Source organism: Oncorhynchus clarkii, chromosome 13, assembly GCF_045791955.1.
Source record: "Oncorhynchus clarkii lewisi isolate Uvic-CL-2024 chromosome 13, UVic_Ocla_1.0, whole genome shotgun sequence".
In the NCBI taxonomy this organism is placed as follows: domain Eukaryota; kingdom Metazoa; phylum Chordata; class Actinopteri; order Salmoniformes; family Salmonidae; genus Oncorhynchus; species Oncorhynchus clarkii.
In genome coordinates, this window is record NC_092159.1 from 60,843,633 (window position 1) to 60,859,087 (window position 15,455).

Consider the following 15,455-nt stretch of genomic DNA (forward strand, 5'->3'; position numbering starts at 1 on the left):
GAGCTTTGATGTCTCTCTATCTCTCTCTCTCCCTCTCCCTGTCTCTATCTCTCTCCCTCCCTCTCCCTCTCTCTGTCTCTCTCTCTCTCTCTCTGTCTCCCCGCCTTCTCTCTCTCTCTCTGTCTCACACTCACTCTCTCTGTCTCTCTCTGTTTCTCTCTCTCTCTGTCTGTCTCACACTCGCTCTCTCTGTCTCTCTCTGTTTCTCTCTCTCTCTCTGTCTCTCTCTGTCTCCCCCCTCTCTCTCTCTCTGTCTCACACTCACTCTCTCTCTCTGTCTCCCCGCCTTCTCTCTCTCTCTCTGTCTCACACTCACTCTCTCTGTCTCTCTCTGTCTCTCTCTCTCTCTCTCCCCCTCTCTCTCTCCCTCTCTGTCTCTCTGTCTGTCTCTCCCCTCTCTCTGTCTCTCTCTCTGTCTCTCTCTCTCTCTGTCTTTCTCTCTCTCGGTCTCTCTCTCTCTCTCCTCACAGTCACAGGACACATATGCAGATAGAGACACTTTTCAAAGGAGGAGGCAACAGAGGTATCTCTCTCTACTTCTCTGAAGTTATTAGCTCGGTGAGCCCTCTGCATTAATAGTTTGGTTTGTGAACTTGATAAAGGATGCATTATTAGAGCAGCAGGGAGGCAATGGGGGCTCTGGCCTTTCAGCTTAGCAGCCGGAGGCTGGACTGCTTTGATGTGAATCACTGCTAAATGGCTTTGTGTGAGGGAGATAGAGGGATCTTCTGCGGAACCCAGAACTGAGTCTGGGACCAGGGCCCATATCAATTATTAACTACGGTCCCTCACTTTCTTCTCTCTTGCCTCTCTCTGTGAGTCTCGCTCGCTCTCTTTCTTTCTCTTTGAGCTCCTCTCTCTCTGTGAGTCCCTGTGAATCTGTCTCTCTCTGTTTCTTACTCTCTCTGTCCCTCATCATTTTGAACTTTTACTGTTCTGGCCCCTTTATCATTAATTTCCCTCTCTCTCTGTCTCACTCTCTCTCCATTACATTAAATTAAATTCAAATTGGCTTTATTGGCACGGGAAACATTGCCAAAGCAAGTGTTCTCTTTCTCTCTCTGTTATTTTAACTCCTTACACTTTGTCTTTATCTCCCTCTCTCTTGTTCTACCCTCTTGTCAGTTCTGTACCTCACAACACCAATTTGTTCCACCAATAAATACCACTGGGTGTCACTATGTTCCTATTTTACACCAGAGAGAGAGACTCGAAGGAGGTTGCTAGAGCAAATCCCTGAGCTGATAAGGTAAAATTCTGATGTTCTGCCACTGAAAAAGGCAGTTAACCCACTGTTCCTAGGTTGTCATTGTAACTAAGAATTTGTTCTTAACAGACGTAGATGCATTTTCTCTTGTTGATGGTTCATATCCACTAGATGGCCACATTTCCCTTCCAAACAGAAAGAGATGTTTGGTCCCATTGCTTACACATATTCAATCCTTTCAGATCTACACAAGTGTCTAGGTTAGGGGGCAGGGGTTGTCCCATGACGGTCCCATTCAGTCCCACGACGGTCCCATTCAGTCCCATGACGGTCCCATTCAGTCCCACGACGGTCCCATTCAGTCCCATGACGGTCCCATTCAGTCCCACGACGGTCCCATTCAGTCCCATGACGGTCCCATTCAGTCTCATGACGGTCCCATTCAGTCCCACGACGGTCCCATTCAGTCCCATGACGGTCCCATTCAGTCCCATGACGGTCCCATTCAGTCCCATGACGGTCCCATTCAGTCTCATGACTGTCCCATTCAGTCCCCTGACGGTCCCATTCAGTCCCATGACTGTCCCATTCAGTCCCATGACGGTACCATTCAGCCCCATGACGGTCCCATTCAGTCCCATGACAGTCCCATTCAGCCCCATGACGGTCCCATTCAGTCCCCTGACGGTCCCATTCAGTCCCATGCCGGTCCCATTCAGTCACATGACGGTCCCATTCAGTCCCATGCCGGTCCCATTCAGTCACATGACGGTCCCATTCAGTCCCACGACGGTCCCATTCAGTCCCATGACGGTCCCATTCAGTCCCATGACGGTCCCATTCAGTCCCACGACGGTCCCATTCAGTCCCATGACGGTCCCATTCAGTCCCATGACGGTCCCATTCAGTCCCATGACGGTCCCATTCAGTCCCATGACGGTCCCATTCAGTCCCATGACGGTACCATTCAGCCCCATGACGGTCCCATTCAGTCCCATGACAGTCCCATTCAGCCCCATGACGGTCCCATTCAGCCCCATGACGGTCCCATTCAGTCCCATGACGGTCCCATTCAGTCCCATGCCGGTCCCATTCAGTCCCATGCCGGTCCCATTCAGTCACATGACGGTCCCATTCAGTCCCATGACAGTCCCATTCAGTCCCATGACTGTCCCATTCAGCCCCATGGCGGTCCCATTCAGTCCCATGACGGTCCCATTCAGCCCCATGACGGTCCCATTCAGTCCCATGACGGTCCCATTCAGTCCCATGCCGGTCCCATTCAGTCCCATGACGGTCCCATTCAGTCCCATGCCGGTCCCATTCAGTCCCATGCCGGTCCCATTCAGTCCCATGACGGTCCCATTCAGTCCCATGACAGTCCCATTCAGTCCCATGGCTTCTGAACCACAGAATAACAGTGTGAGCTCTAGGCCCTATTTAAATACTTTGAGAATGGATCCCTCCCTCATTCCCTCCCTCCTTTCTAAATTGGTGAAAGTGAAACCCTTGCATTCCTATAGAAGGGAGATTGCAAAAGTGTTGTAAATCATAACTGATGCCTGTGATTACAACTCAGGATATTCACCCCAATCACTTCATAGTGATGCACTTCTGACTATTCTGCTGCAATATCATTAAATATGCATATTATTTGATGTATGGGTTGTAATGACTTCAGTAATGTAAGGTAGGCCATATGGTGCTACCCATGGTCGTATAAAGACAGCGTTATACAATGTGGGTGTGTCATATGATCACCTATAATACCAAATACCTAGTCTCTAACATTTTAATCAATCCCAGAGCGTAGAGATCAGATGCCCGTTAGGCGTTCTGCCATCGGATCCGATTTGATTATTCTGCCCTTGGAAAACGGAGAATACTTTTTCTCGCTGTTTCTCACTGTATTGGCCTGTCACTGGGATTCACATTCAGCGCTCATCATCACGTATGTAGGCAGCTATACTATACGCAGATTGATTGTGGGAAATCCAGGATTAGTTACAGTGTGCATCAGCGGCAGCATCAAACACACCCGATGTGGATGAAATGAACCGTCAATACGGTAATATTGATATCGCCTATGATATTAGCCTAGATTCTAATATGCCTTTGCTTTCTCTTTCGGAGAGCATTTTTTTGTCAATGGCTGTATCCTCCAGTCCATTTAGCTGAGTGGGTCTACTATATTCGACACGGAAGAGAGCAGATAGAAGAAGCCTTTTACAGATGTGGACAGACAAAGGCAAAGTAGCGATGTGACTCCGACCTGTTTATAATGTCCGCTACAGAAGTTAACCTACAATGTTACAATGTAACGGTGCTGATACATTAAAACCATCTGAAATGGGAGCGGTAGGATATTGTAGCCTAGGCTGTAACGTTGCACATACAGTAGCGTATAGCCTAGCCTGTGTATCTGCATATGTATCCGCATGTCTTTGTTTATGCTACAGTGTTTATGTCATGGTTTCTTGTTATTAACAGACATATCATTTGCAGCATGCAGACCGCCTAGAGGTCGTTGTCTATATGCTCTGAGCTGTGAAGCAGTGATCGCAGGTCTCCATTTAGTAATATTCTGAAGTATTATTGGCTAGGTATCACAGAGATAGATGGTGAATCAGCTAGGTATCACAGAGATAGATGGTAAATCAGCTAGGTATCACAGAGATAGATGGTGAATCAGCTAGGTATCACAGAGATAGATGATGAATCAGCTAGGTATCACAGAGATAGATGATGAATCAGCTAGGTATCACAGAGATAGATGGTGAATCAGCTAGGTATCACAGAGATAGATGGTGAATCAGCTCGGTATCACAGAGATAGATGATGCATCAGCTAGGTATTACAGAGATAGATGATGAATCAGCTAGGTATCACAGAGGTATCACAGTTTCAATAATGAATAGGGAGACAGAGGAATTGAGGGACAGTGTGGGCTCATGTCTGCTGTATCTCATTGACATCAATTGTGCTATAATCCTGTCATTACACATACATCTGTATGTGTTTTTGTGGTAAAAGCATTGACATTGTAGCTACACTGGTAACTAGCTGAACACAGAGTTCAGTCACCATTCAATCTCTCCTTACCTGAACACCTCAGTCTCTGTTCTCTCTGCTCACACACTCTCGCTCTCTCTTTCTGGTGAACGGGGTTACTGAGGTATCAGGGGAGTTTGTCATTCATCCATGCGTTTGTGTTGGAAACAAGTTTGGCACATTAATATCTTATGAGTCCCAGTTCATTCACAGAACTGCAGTCTGTCTGCTGATTGAGAGAGTGAAGTGGCATTCAGGGTTTATCTGCTAATCAGAGTGCTACCGCTGTGCTGTGCTGTGCTATGCTGTGCTGTGCTGTGCTGTGCTGTGCTGTGCTGTGCTGTGTGTGTGTGTGTGTGTGACAGTAAGATAATGATATACCTTCTAGTGCTCCCCCTCACCACAACCGATGTCTCTCTCTCTCTCTCCCTTGCAGACCTCTAAAGCAGCAGCATGATCCATGGCCTGGCTGTGTGTGTGACTGTCAGTGAGGACAGACAGTGTTGCAGCCCAGGCCAGAGGCAGCAGATTGAATGCCACTGAAGTCTCAAGGTAAGCCTGAATATGAGCTCCTATTGATCGGGACCCTGCATGGGGACTGTATGGCCTGACCTCACAGAGAGGGAGGAGGGGGGATTGATCTAGCCTTGAACAGCCTCTCTCTGTCTCTTTATTTCTGTCTATCTCTTGTTTCCTCTGTTTCTTTTCTCTCTCTATTTATCACTCTCTCTGTCTTTTTCTCTGTCCATCAGTCCAAACCCTTTAAACCACTGTGCCTTTTCCTGGCATACATTAACCATGCTAAGAGGTTTGCATTATCTCACCGAATTACATAGAGGACACACTTTTATACTGTCACCTGGGAAGAGACATGGGTCTGTGTGTGTGTTCTGTGTGTGTGTGTGTTCTGTGTTCTGTGTGTGTGTTCTGTGTGTGTGTGTTCTGTGTGTGTGTTCTGCATGATCTGTGTTCTTTGTGTGTGTTCTGTGTGTGCATGTGTGTGTGAGCCTGCCTTAGAGAGACTGAAGCAGTATACTTTATAAAGGGCAGCACAGCATCTTGAATTCAGCATTACCAAACTCAATAAGAGCAATAAAAACTGACAGTATAAATCTCCTCTGGCTTTTAGTGTTTCTGTCAAACACTGAAGAGGATCCATTACTGCTGTCACTAGACATTTTACTGTAACTACACTGGTGTGTTGGTTAGCAGGTATAGTTTGCTAATAGAAACACATATCAACTCTCTCTGAGTGGGAGAGATGGTGTGTGTGTGGGGGATAGGGGGTGATGGTGTGGGGGATAGGGGGTGATGGTGTGTGGGATAGGGGGTGATGGTGTCAGGGATAGCGGGTGATGGTATGTGGGTTAGGGGGTGCTGGTGTGTGTGGGGGGGATAGGGGTGATGGTGTGTGGGACAGGGGTTAATGGTGTGTGGGATAGGGGGTGATGGTGTGGGGGATAGCGGGTGATGGTGTGTGTGTGGGGAATTGGGGATGAAGGTGTGGGGGATAGGGGGTGATGGTGTGTGGGATAGGGGGTGATGGTGTGTGGGATAGGGGGTGATGGTGTGAGGGATAGCGGGTGATGGTGTGTGTGTTTGGGGGATAGGGGGTGATGGTGTGTGGGATTGGGGGTGATGGTGTGGGATAGGGGGTGATGGTGTGTGGGGGGGATAGGGGTGATGGTTTGTGTGTGGGGGGGTATAGGGGGTGATGGTGTGTGTGGGCGGATAGGGGGTGATGGTGTGGGTGATAGGGGGTGATGGTGTTGGATAGGGGTGATTGTGTGATGGGGGGGGGGTAGGGGTGATGGTGATGGTGTGGGGGATAGGGGTTGATGGTGTGTGGGGGGGATAGGGGGTGATGGTGTGTGTATTGGGATAGGGGGTGATGGTGTGTGGGGGGGATAGGGGGTGATGGTGTGGGGGATATCTTGTGATGGTGGGGGCATAGGGGTGATGGTCTATGGGATAGGGGGTGATGGTGTGGGGGATAGGGGGGGGGGTGTGGGGGGCATAGGGGGTGATGGTCTGTGGGATAGGGGGTGATGGTGTGGGGGATAGGGGGTGGTGGTGTGTCTGGTGGGGATAGGGGGTGCTGGTGTGTGATGGTGTGTGGGGGGATAGGGGGTGATGGTGTGTGTGGGGGGGATAGGGGGTGATGTTGTGTGTGGGAGGGATGGGGGTGATGGTCTGTGGGGGGGATAGGAGGTGATGGTCTGTGGGGGGGATAGGGAGTGATGATGTGTGGGATAGGGGGTGATGGTGTGTGTGTGGGGGATAGGGGGTGATGGTGTGGGGGATAGAGGGTGGTGGTGTGTCTGGTGGGGATAGGGGGTGATGGTGTGTGGGGGGGAAAGGGGGTGATGGTGTGTGTGAGGGGGATTGGGGTGATGATGGTGTGTGTGTGTGGGGGATAGGGGGTGATGGTGATGGTGTGGGGGATAGCGGGTGATGGTGTGTGTGTGTAGGGATTGGGGGTTATGGTGTGGGGGATAGGGGATGATGGTGATGGTGTGGGGGATAGGGGGTGATGGTGATGGTGTGGGGGATGAGCGTGTGTTTGTGTGTGTGTGTGTGTGTGGGGTGTCTCTGTGTGTCTGTGTGTTTGCATGTACCTATGTTAATGCCCAATGCCTGGGGATGAGGTTAGCATCATGGCTACTTCTATCAACTATGTGCATTGAGATTTTCCGCTTTTCAGGTTGAGCTGTAGGGCTGTAGGTTCTCTCCAAGTCTGAATACATTCAGCTTGAGGCTGTCTGGCCAGCCATGTCTGACTGACTGTCTCAGCATTCAGCCTTAAAGAAACAAGTCACGACTGCTTCTTTTAACAACCAGTGTGTAGGATGGTATCTGGGTTCAGTACGCACATGGAGTCCTCTCCTGTGTGATTGATTGTGTGTGTGTGTGTGTGTGTGTGTGTGTGTGTGTGTGTGTGTGTGTGTGCGTTTGCTTATCGACTGGTTCTGTTAGCCTTACTGTGAGGCAGACTAATTTCAGCTACTTTCAATCTACAGAGGCCAGTGTTTCAATAACTACATAACATGATCCTGTCTTGTGTTGACTTCTGATTTGGTCCCTCATTGCTTTTGGAAGAATTGTTAAGTTAAATATTTAGTTACTTGTGTTTGACCAGGGTGGTACGTCCCTTTCTGTTGAGGCTCTCTCAGAGCAGGAAGTGTTCTCTTCCTGTTAGCAGATTCTGGAGATTCGCTCAAACACATACGCATACGTACACAGACTAAGTGTGGGTGGAGTCCTACTGACACACACACACACACACACACACAGACACACACACACAGACACACAGACACACACACACACACACACAGACACACAGACACACACACACACACACACACACAGACACAGACACAGACACACACACACTAGAGATACATTCACTATACACACACTATAGCTGCTACTAGGCCAGATGGAATTCAGGTCAGTTAATTGCAAGGTGAATTTGCTAGTCAGATAAAGCTATTTACCATGTTCCCTGTAATGTTTATGTGAATGCATTATATGTGTGTATGTGTATGTACAGTGCCTTGCGAAAGTATTCGGCCCCCTTGAACAAAACTTTTTTTTTGTGAAGAATCAACAACAAGTGGGACACAATCATGAAGTGGAACGACATTTATTGGATATTTCAAACTTTTTTAACAAATCAAAAACTGAAAAATTGGGCGTGCAAAATTATTCAGCCCCTTTACTTTCAGTGCAGCAAACTCTCTCCAGAAGTTCAGTGAGGATCTCTGAATGATCCAATGTTGACCTAAATGACTAATGATGATAAATACAATCCACCTGTGTGTAATCAAGTCTCCATATAAATGCACCTGCACTGTGATAGTCTCAGAGGTCCGTTAAGCGAGGGGAAATTACACAACCAGCTATGAGAGAACCCACACAGGGTTATGGTTGGGGATTATGGACTGTCCAGTGCACGCAGGTAGAGTATGCACCAGCATCAGGACCACAGCTGTGGTAAAGGGCTGTGGTCCTGATGCTGGTGCATACTCTACTTGCGTGCACTGGACAGTCCATAATCCCCAACCATAACCCTGTGTGGGTTCTCTCATAGCTGGTTGTGTAATTTCCCCTCGCTCAGTCAGCTCACCTCAACCTGGGCGGATGGGGACTGGAGGCTAGGGGAGACAGACGTGGTTGGGGTCGACAGATGTGGGGGCGGTGACAGACCCAGGAGGCATAGGATGGACTTTTTGGATTTAATAGGACCCTCTGAGAGATCTATAACTATTTATCTCCCCATTTATACATCTCTCCCCCAATTTCTCACCCTCTCCTTTTCCTGTATCCCTACTCCCTTGATATCCCTCTATCCATCCCTCTCTCTTGACATGCCTTCTTTCTAGGTGAAAGTATAAACTCTCGTCATTAAAATTTGAAGCAATATCCATTTGGTGAGATTACTTATTAAGAGTCTTGATTCTGTCTAGCTGATTGGTAGATATTATAATTTATATTTTCCTTATAAAGTGTGTCTGCAGTGGAGCGATTAAATTACTGAACAAAGGCTCAGTACTGGAGGAGCGGACTGGGCTGGGTCTATCAGTACTGGAGGAGCTGACTGGGCTGGGTCTATCAGTACTGGAGGAGCTGACTGGACTGGGGCTATCAGTACTGGAGGAGCTGACTGGGCTGGGTCTATCAGTACTGGAGGAGCTGACTGGGCTGGGTCTATCAGTACTGGAGGAGCTGACTGGGCTGGGGCTATCAGTACTGGAGGAGCTGACTGGGCTGGGGCTATCAGTATTGGGGGAGCTGACTGGGCTGGGTCTATCAGTACTGGAGGAGCTGACTGGAATGGGGCTATCAGTACTGGAGGAGCTGACTGGGTTGGGTCTATCAGTACTGGAGGAGCTGACTGGGCTGGGTATATCAGTACTGGAGGAGCTGACTGGGCTGGGTCTATCAGTACTGGAGGAGCTGACTGGGCTGGGTCTATCAGTACTGGAGGAGCTGACTGGGCTGGGGCTATCAGTACTGGAGGAGCTGACTGGGCTGGGGCTATCAGTACTGGAGGAGCTGACTGGGCTGGGGCTATCAGTACTGGAGGAGCTGACTGGGCTGGGGCTATCAGTACTGGAGGAACTGACTGGGCTGGGGCTATCAGTACTGGAGGAGCTGACTGGGCTGGGGCTATTAGTACTGGAGGAGCTGACTGGGCTGGGGCTATCAGTACTGGAGGAGCTGACTGGGCTGGGTCTATCAGTACTGGAGGAGCTGACTGGGCTGGGGCTATCAGTACTGGAGGAGCTGACTGGGCTGGTCTGGGGCTATCAGTATTGGAGGAGCTGACTGGGCTGGGTCTATCAGTACTGGAGGAACTGACTGGGCTGGGTCTATCAGTACTGGAGGAGCTGACTGGGCTGGGGCTATCAGTACTGGAGGAACTGACTGGGCTGGGTCTATCAGTACTGGAGGAGCTGACTGGGCTGGGGCTATCAGTAATGCTGGTTTTGTTTGAGAAAGAGGGAGGGATGCAGTCTGTGGTGTCTAATGCACCAGAGCTGAGGAAAGGGGAAGGGAAATACTATAACATCCACTCAGTAGAATTGAATCCCAACAGTCTTTGTTTGACCCTAGATTTCAGTTAGGTTTTAGCATGGCTAAACAAATCCCTCAAAGTGACATTCTTGCTTGTCGTAAATGTAGATATATATTCATATTAAGTGACAGTTATAGAAGAACGATGCCCTCATTCCAGATGTTGTATTTTACCTTCTCATCCGTCTCTCTGCCTTTCAATCTCTCTCTTTCTCTCGCCGTCACCTTCTCCCTCCATCAGCCACAGAGCATCTCTTCCATCTTCTGTTTTCTTCCCTCCCCCTCTCCCTCAGACCTATGGATTGTGTATATGTAAGGCTTACACACAGTGACTGCTGAAACTCCACAGGTAGCCCTCCTAGTATTCTTCAACACACTAATCCTCCAGTACATTCTATACTCCCTGAGGTGTATCTGTCAATGACATTACCACTTTCATATTTCTATGCATGCTAAAAGGCAAAGATGAAAACCAGTTGATCCCAGGTTGATACCGCTCAGCCATACACACCAAATCCACTATATCCCCAGCTTAGTCTAATGTCATCACATATGACTAAACAGCCATTCCACAACATTAGTATTACTTAAGTGAGGTTATGTGTGGATTTCTTCAGCTCCCTCTCAGAGACTGTCACAGGACTCTCCTCTCCTCTCCTCTCCTCTCCTCATTACCACTCCATAAGGAACTTGAAAATACTCCCCACAGAACTGTCTGTTTCTAACCAACAGTTGTTGCTAACAAACACTTGTTGAAGGTCAGATTCTGAGGAGGAGGAACCTGAGGATAATAGTAGAGATATAGATGGTAGAGTGGAGCTCTCTCACAGTTGACATGGCAACAGCTTGTCTTGATCCTGGAGAGGCTGGAGACGTTGACAGTAAGTTCTGCCTGTGAGATGGCAATGATGATGAATGGGAGACAGAACCGGATTGATCCGGCATGGCTGAGTGCTCTGTTCTGAGCAAGAGAGAGAGAGAGAGGGAGAAAGGTGGGGCAAGGGAGAGAAATATATATAGACAGAGAGTGGGGATGCAGTGAAATACACACCACTGACTCTCTAATTAGAGAAATAGAGGTTTTCTGGTGATTCATTTCACTTAGCAGGTGGCAGCAGAATGCACACTGTCTGTAGGCTGTTATGGGTTTTGAGTTCCACAGAGACTTACAGTAGTGAATGCATACATTTTCATTCACACACACACACACACACACACACACACACACACACACACACACACACACACACACACACACACACACACACACACGTATGTATGTGCCCGCTTGGCTACATACCTGCATGTGTCACCTTTTTACCTAGCCCTGTCATGGTAATGTACACCAGCATATTGAGCTGTGTGTTTGTGGATGATGTGTAACTCTGTGTCTTTGTGACAGAACAGACAGGCTCACTGGTGTGGAGCTCAATGCTAAGTAGTAATGGGTGGACTCAACAAACTCTCTCTCTCTCTCTTTATCTACCTCTCACTCTCTCTTAGTTTAATCTAGACTTCTTTACCTCAGACTAACCATACATACTGAATCTGCCTCTCTCTCTCCCTCTCTCTCTCCCTCTCATTATCTCACTCTCTCCTAGTTTAATCTAGCCTTCTTTACCTCAGACTAACCATACATACTGAATCTGTCTCTCTCTCTTAGTCTTAATCTAGCTTCCTCAATGTCTCAGACTAACCAGATTTCTCTCCTGTTTCCTCACTCTCTCGTCTGATCGTTTATTGGTTAAGAACGTTGGGCCATTAACCGAAAGGTTGCTGGTTTGAAACTCAGAGCCGACCACCCGCACCTTTCTGAGGGTTAAATATGGAAGACACATTTTGGTTGAATGCATCAATTGAATAGGTATCCCCTTTCCCCTAATCTAATGGAGTCTACCCTTCAAACTGTCTCAGAACAATCTAACATGTTGCTCACTAGAAAACACGACCGTAAACTATTTTCAGTAGCATGGTAACTTTTCTTTGGCAATGTATGTAAGTAGGCAATTATTTAACTGCCCCATCTCACCCCTGTTTCTCCTTCCATCTCTCTCCCCCATCTCTGTTCCCTCTCACTCCCCTCTCACTCCCCTCTCACTCCCGTCTGTCTGTCTGTCTGTCTGTCTGTCTGTCTGTCTGTCTGTCTGTCTGTCTGTCTGTCTGTCTGTGAGATGCAGAGGGCAAATCAGGTTTTAGCTCATTAAAGGGGCCTTGCTTTGATTAATTGGATGAGTGTGTTGTCTCCACCAGGTTTGCAGCTCTGAGCCCCTCTTATAGCCTAGCTGTCACAACCAAGAGCTTAGGGCTGCGTTTACAATCTCAACTTTGGAGTGTTTTCTCTCTCAACAGTTTTCAACCATTTTACATGAACATTTGAGTCGTTTAGCAGACGCTCTTATCCAGAGCAACTTACAGGAGCAATTAAGGTTACGTGCCTTGCTCATATTGCAACAAAAAAATATTTGATTGCTCCTATTCCATTGTAGCATTATAGCTGCTAAAGATCCCTGTAACCTGCATGGAACGTCCTCTGTTTTAGGATGTTTTCAATGTTGTCAATCGTTTTCCACAATGCCACTGTAGTGATAATAAGCAACAGTAGACCTGTGTGTTGTCAGATGCTCAGCACTAAGGCTCTGTATGGATCCTCTTCCTCTCCTGGTTGAGTTTCTGGCTGTCCTCCTATAGCTGTTGAATCCAGAAATCTGGTTCAATGGTTCAATGGGATCTTTCTGTATCCTGACGACTCACACTGAATTGCCCTGTTGCTCTGTCGTTCGCTACATACTTTAGTCTGAGACTGCCGTCATTGAAGTCGTTTGTGGTGACCAGGGGCACAAGGGGCGTTGTACAAAACAAAGTAATCAGCGACTGGATCGTCTCTAACCAATCAGAGTATCAAAAACAATGACAAATTTTCACCTCGCCACTTTACCCCTCGTGTGTTCTGGCCCAACCCATCGGTTTCTGGACCAATCATCAGACGGCCCCGAATGTGTTTACATTCGGTGAAGGGTCAGGGAGGTACTCATTGCGGAGAAGAAACTAACATCCGTGGGTGTGGCGTAGCGTTTGGTCGGAGCAAGGAGTCTGGGTAGCCCGGCAAATCGTTCTGCCCTTTTACCTCTCATCTTTCTGTAGTTTAACCTTTGATCACCAGGATGTCATCCTCACCCTCCCTCTCAGCCCTGATCTGTGGCCTGTACTCTCACTTCAAAAGCATTTGATTTCCTCTTCAAAGACTAGTCTCTGAAGGTCCCCTGTTTCCACTACAGGCCCTTGTGGCTCTCTATTTCCATATTTTTGATCCAACGTTTTATCGCCCTCTCGCTCCCTCCATCTCTTGTGCCTGCATTGCCATGACTTAAATATCACACACACACACACACACACACGCGCGCGCGCACACACACACACACACACACACACACACACACACACACACACACACACACACACACACACACACACACGTATGTATGTGCCCGCTTGGCTACATACCTGCATGTGTCACCTTTTTTTTTTTTGTGTGTGTGTGTGTGTGTGTGTGTGTGTGTGTGTGTGTCTAATATGGCTACCCAGATAATTATAGAATGGGCAAGAATAAAAAGCTAGAATAACTCAATATCAACGCCAGGCCTAAGTTAGGAAATCACTCACTGATTATTGTCTGTGGTTCAGCCGTGTTGGGAAAAACAATGACTGGCTTGTTACTGTATGATCTACCAGCCGGGGCTCACAGCACGACCCATTTTGCATTAATTACAGTGTGTTTGTGTGCAGTGTTTGTTTTCTGTAATATCCCTTCTGAATTCCTTTTTTGTTGAGGGATTTATTTATGTATTTATTTGCACGAAAGAAAACAAGTGATAGGCAACAACAACAACAACAACAATACAGATGAAAAACAGTGTGCGGATGTGCTTGGATGAAAACCACACCACAAAATAACTATTCAATGCATAAGTACACAAATAACATTAGTTTGTTACAACAGAACCTAGTAAACCTACTAATTATATATGTATAAATGAATTGATCAGTAATGTCAAAAAACAAAGCAACTGTTTTGTTTAAATGTGTGTGTGCATGTGAATGTGTGAGAGTTAGGCTTTATGGAGGAGATTACTGAGTAGTTTGGTTCATCAGACTGACCCCCAGTCTTTGAGGGATGGGGATATTTTGGCAATGTGAAGATGAGTGTGATATCTCTGTATCTGATAGAGAATTGACTATGTGAGGTGTGGCAGTGGAGGGGGGGTGAAGGTTATCACAGTGTCTTGTGTTGTATAGATGGATTTCAGAATGAACCTGGAAGAATCCATTGAAAGGTAAACTGTCTGGGAGTATTTGTTTATGAAAGTGCATAATTGCTGTACATTAATGTTGTAAATAGACAAGATATTGAGTTTCTTAAACAAAGGTGCAGATGGAGCCGGGGAATTAGAGGAGGTGGCTATTCTTGCAAATGTATTTTGTATAATGAGTAATTTGTCTAGTTAGGAGGCATATTTACTGGCCCAGACAATATTACAGTAAATGAGATATGGGTCATTTAAGCTATAGAGTTAGGAAGCAAGCCTGATGAACCAAACCACTAGTCTTTCTGATGAAAGCAGATTTCACTTCGCTACGGACATTTTGAATATGATCTTTACAGGACAACTTTTCATCAACTAGAACTCAGAAGAATCTAGTGGATGTGACTTGATCCATTTAATTCCCACCATTTGAGTTTCTGGCTTCTTTTTTATTTTATTTTGTATTTTTTTACAATATTTGTTATTCTTACTAGTGAACATAATAAAGTTAGATTGTTTAACATTTAAAGATAATTTGTTTATCTGGAACCATTCAGAAAATGTGTCCATGCCTAGGTTGGCTTCATTAATCAAAACTCTTATGTGATAAAAATCTACTTGGTATCCTCAGCAAAGAGAATGGGAGGTATGGTAGAAGACACAGCAGCAAGGTCATTGATATAGATTAGGAATAACAAAGGTCCAATTATCCAACCCTGTGTCACACCACAGGATATCTTGCCCCTGGTTGATGCACAGCCGTTTGCATGAACAAATTGTTCTCTATCATAAACAGGACTATAAAGCCAATTATGTATAATCCTGAAAACCGTAATAATGCAATTTAGAAAGTAACATTTCATGATCAACCGTGTCAAAATCTTTGGATGAATCTAAAAAGATGCAGAGAGCGTGTTCATTGTTGTCCAGGGCTGTACAGATTTTATCCACAAGTTACAAAGGAACTATATCTGTGGGGTAGTTTTTCAAAAACCATATTGATGCTCATGTAGAATATAGTGTTGATTTAAGTGCTTCAACATTCTCTTACACACCAATTTTTCTAGGATTTTAGAAAAACATGGTAGTACAGATATTGGCCAATAATTTGTGAAAGATATTGGATACCCAGATTTATAGAGGGTGGGATAACTTTGGCAATATTTAAATCTATAGGAACAAAACTAGTTTGCATAGATTTGGTGAAGATATGCATTAGAGGCTGAGTAATCAAGGAAGACACTGATTTCACCAAGAAGGCACCAATCTCATCATGACCTTCTACTGATATCTTTACCATTTAACTCCATCAC

The 15,455-nt window shown here is 46.5% G+C and overlaps 1 protein-coding gene across 1 annotated transcript in view; it reads left to right on the forward strand.

The window, feature by feature from the left end:
* Positions 1 to 3,125: 3,125 nt before the first annotated feature.
* LOC139365193 (testis-expressed protein 2-like) overlaps positions 3,126 to 15,455 on the forward strand; it is a 36,217-nt gene continuing 23,887 nt past the window's right edge. Inside the window, 2 exon segments of the mRNA XM_071102650.1 lie at positions 3,126 to 3,275; positions 4,695 to 4,810. The gene's annotated coding sequence lies outside the window, so the exon portion shown is untranslated.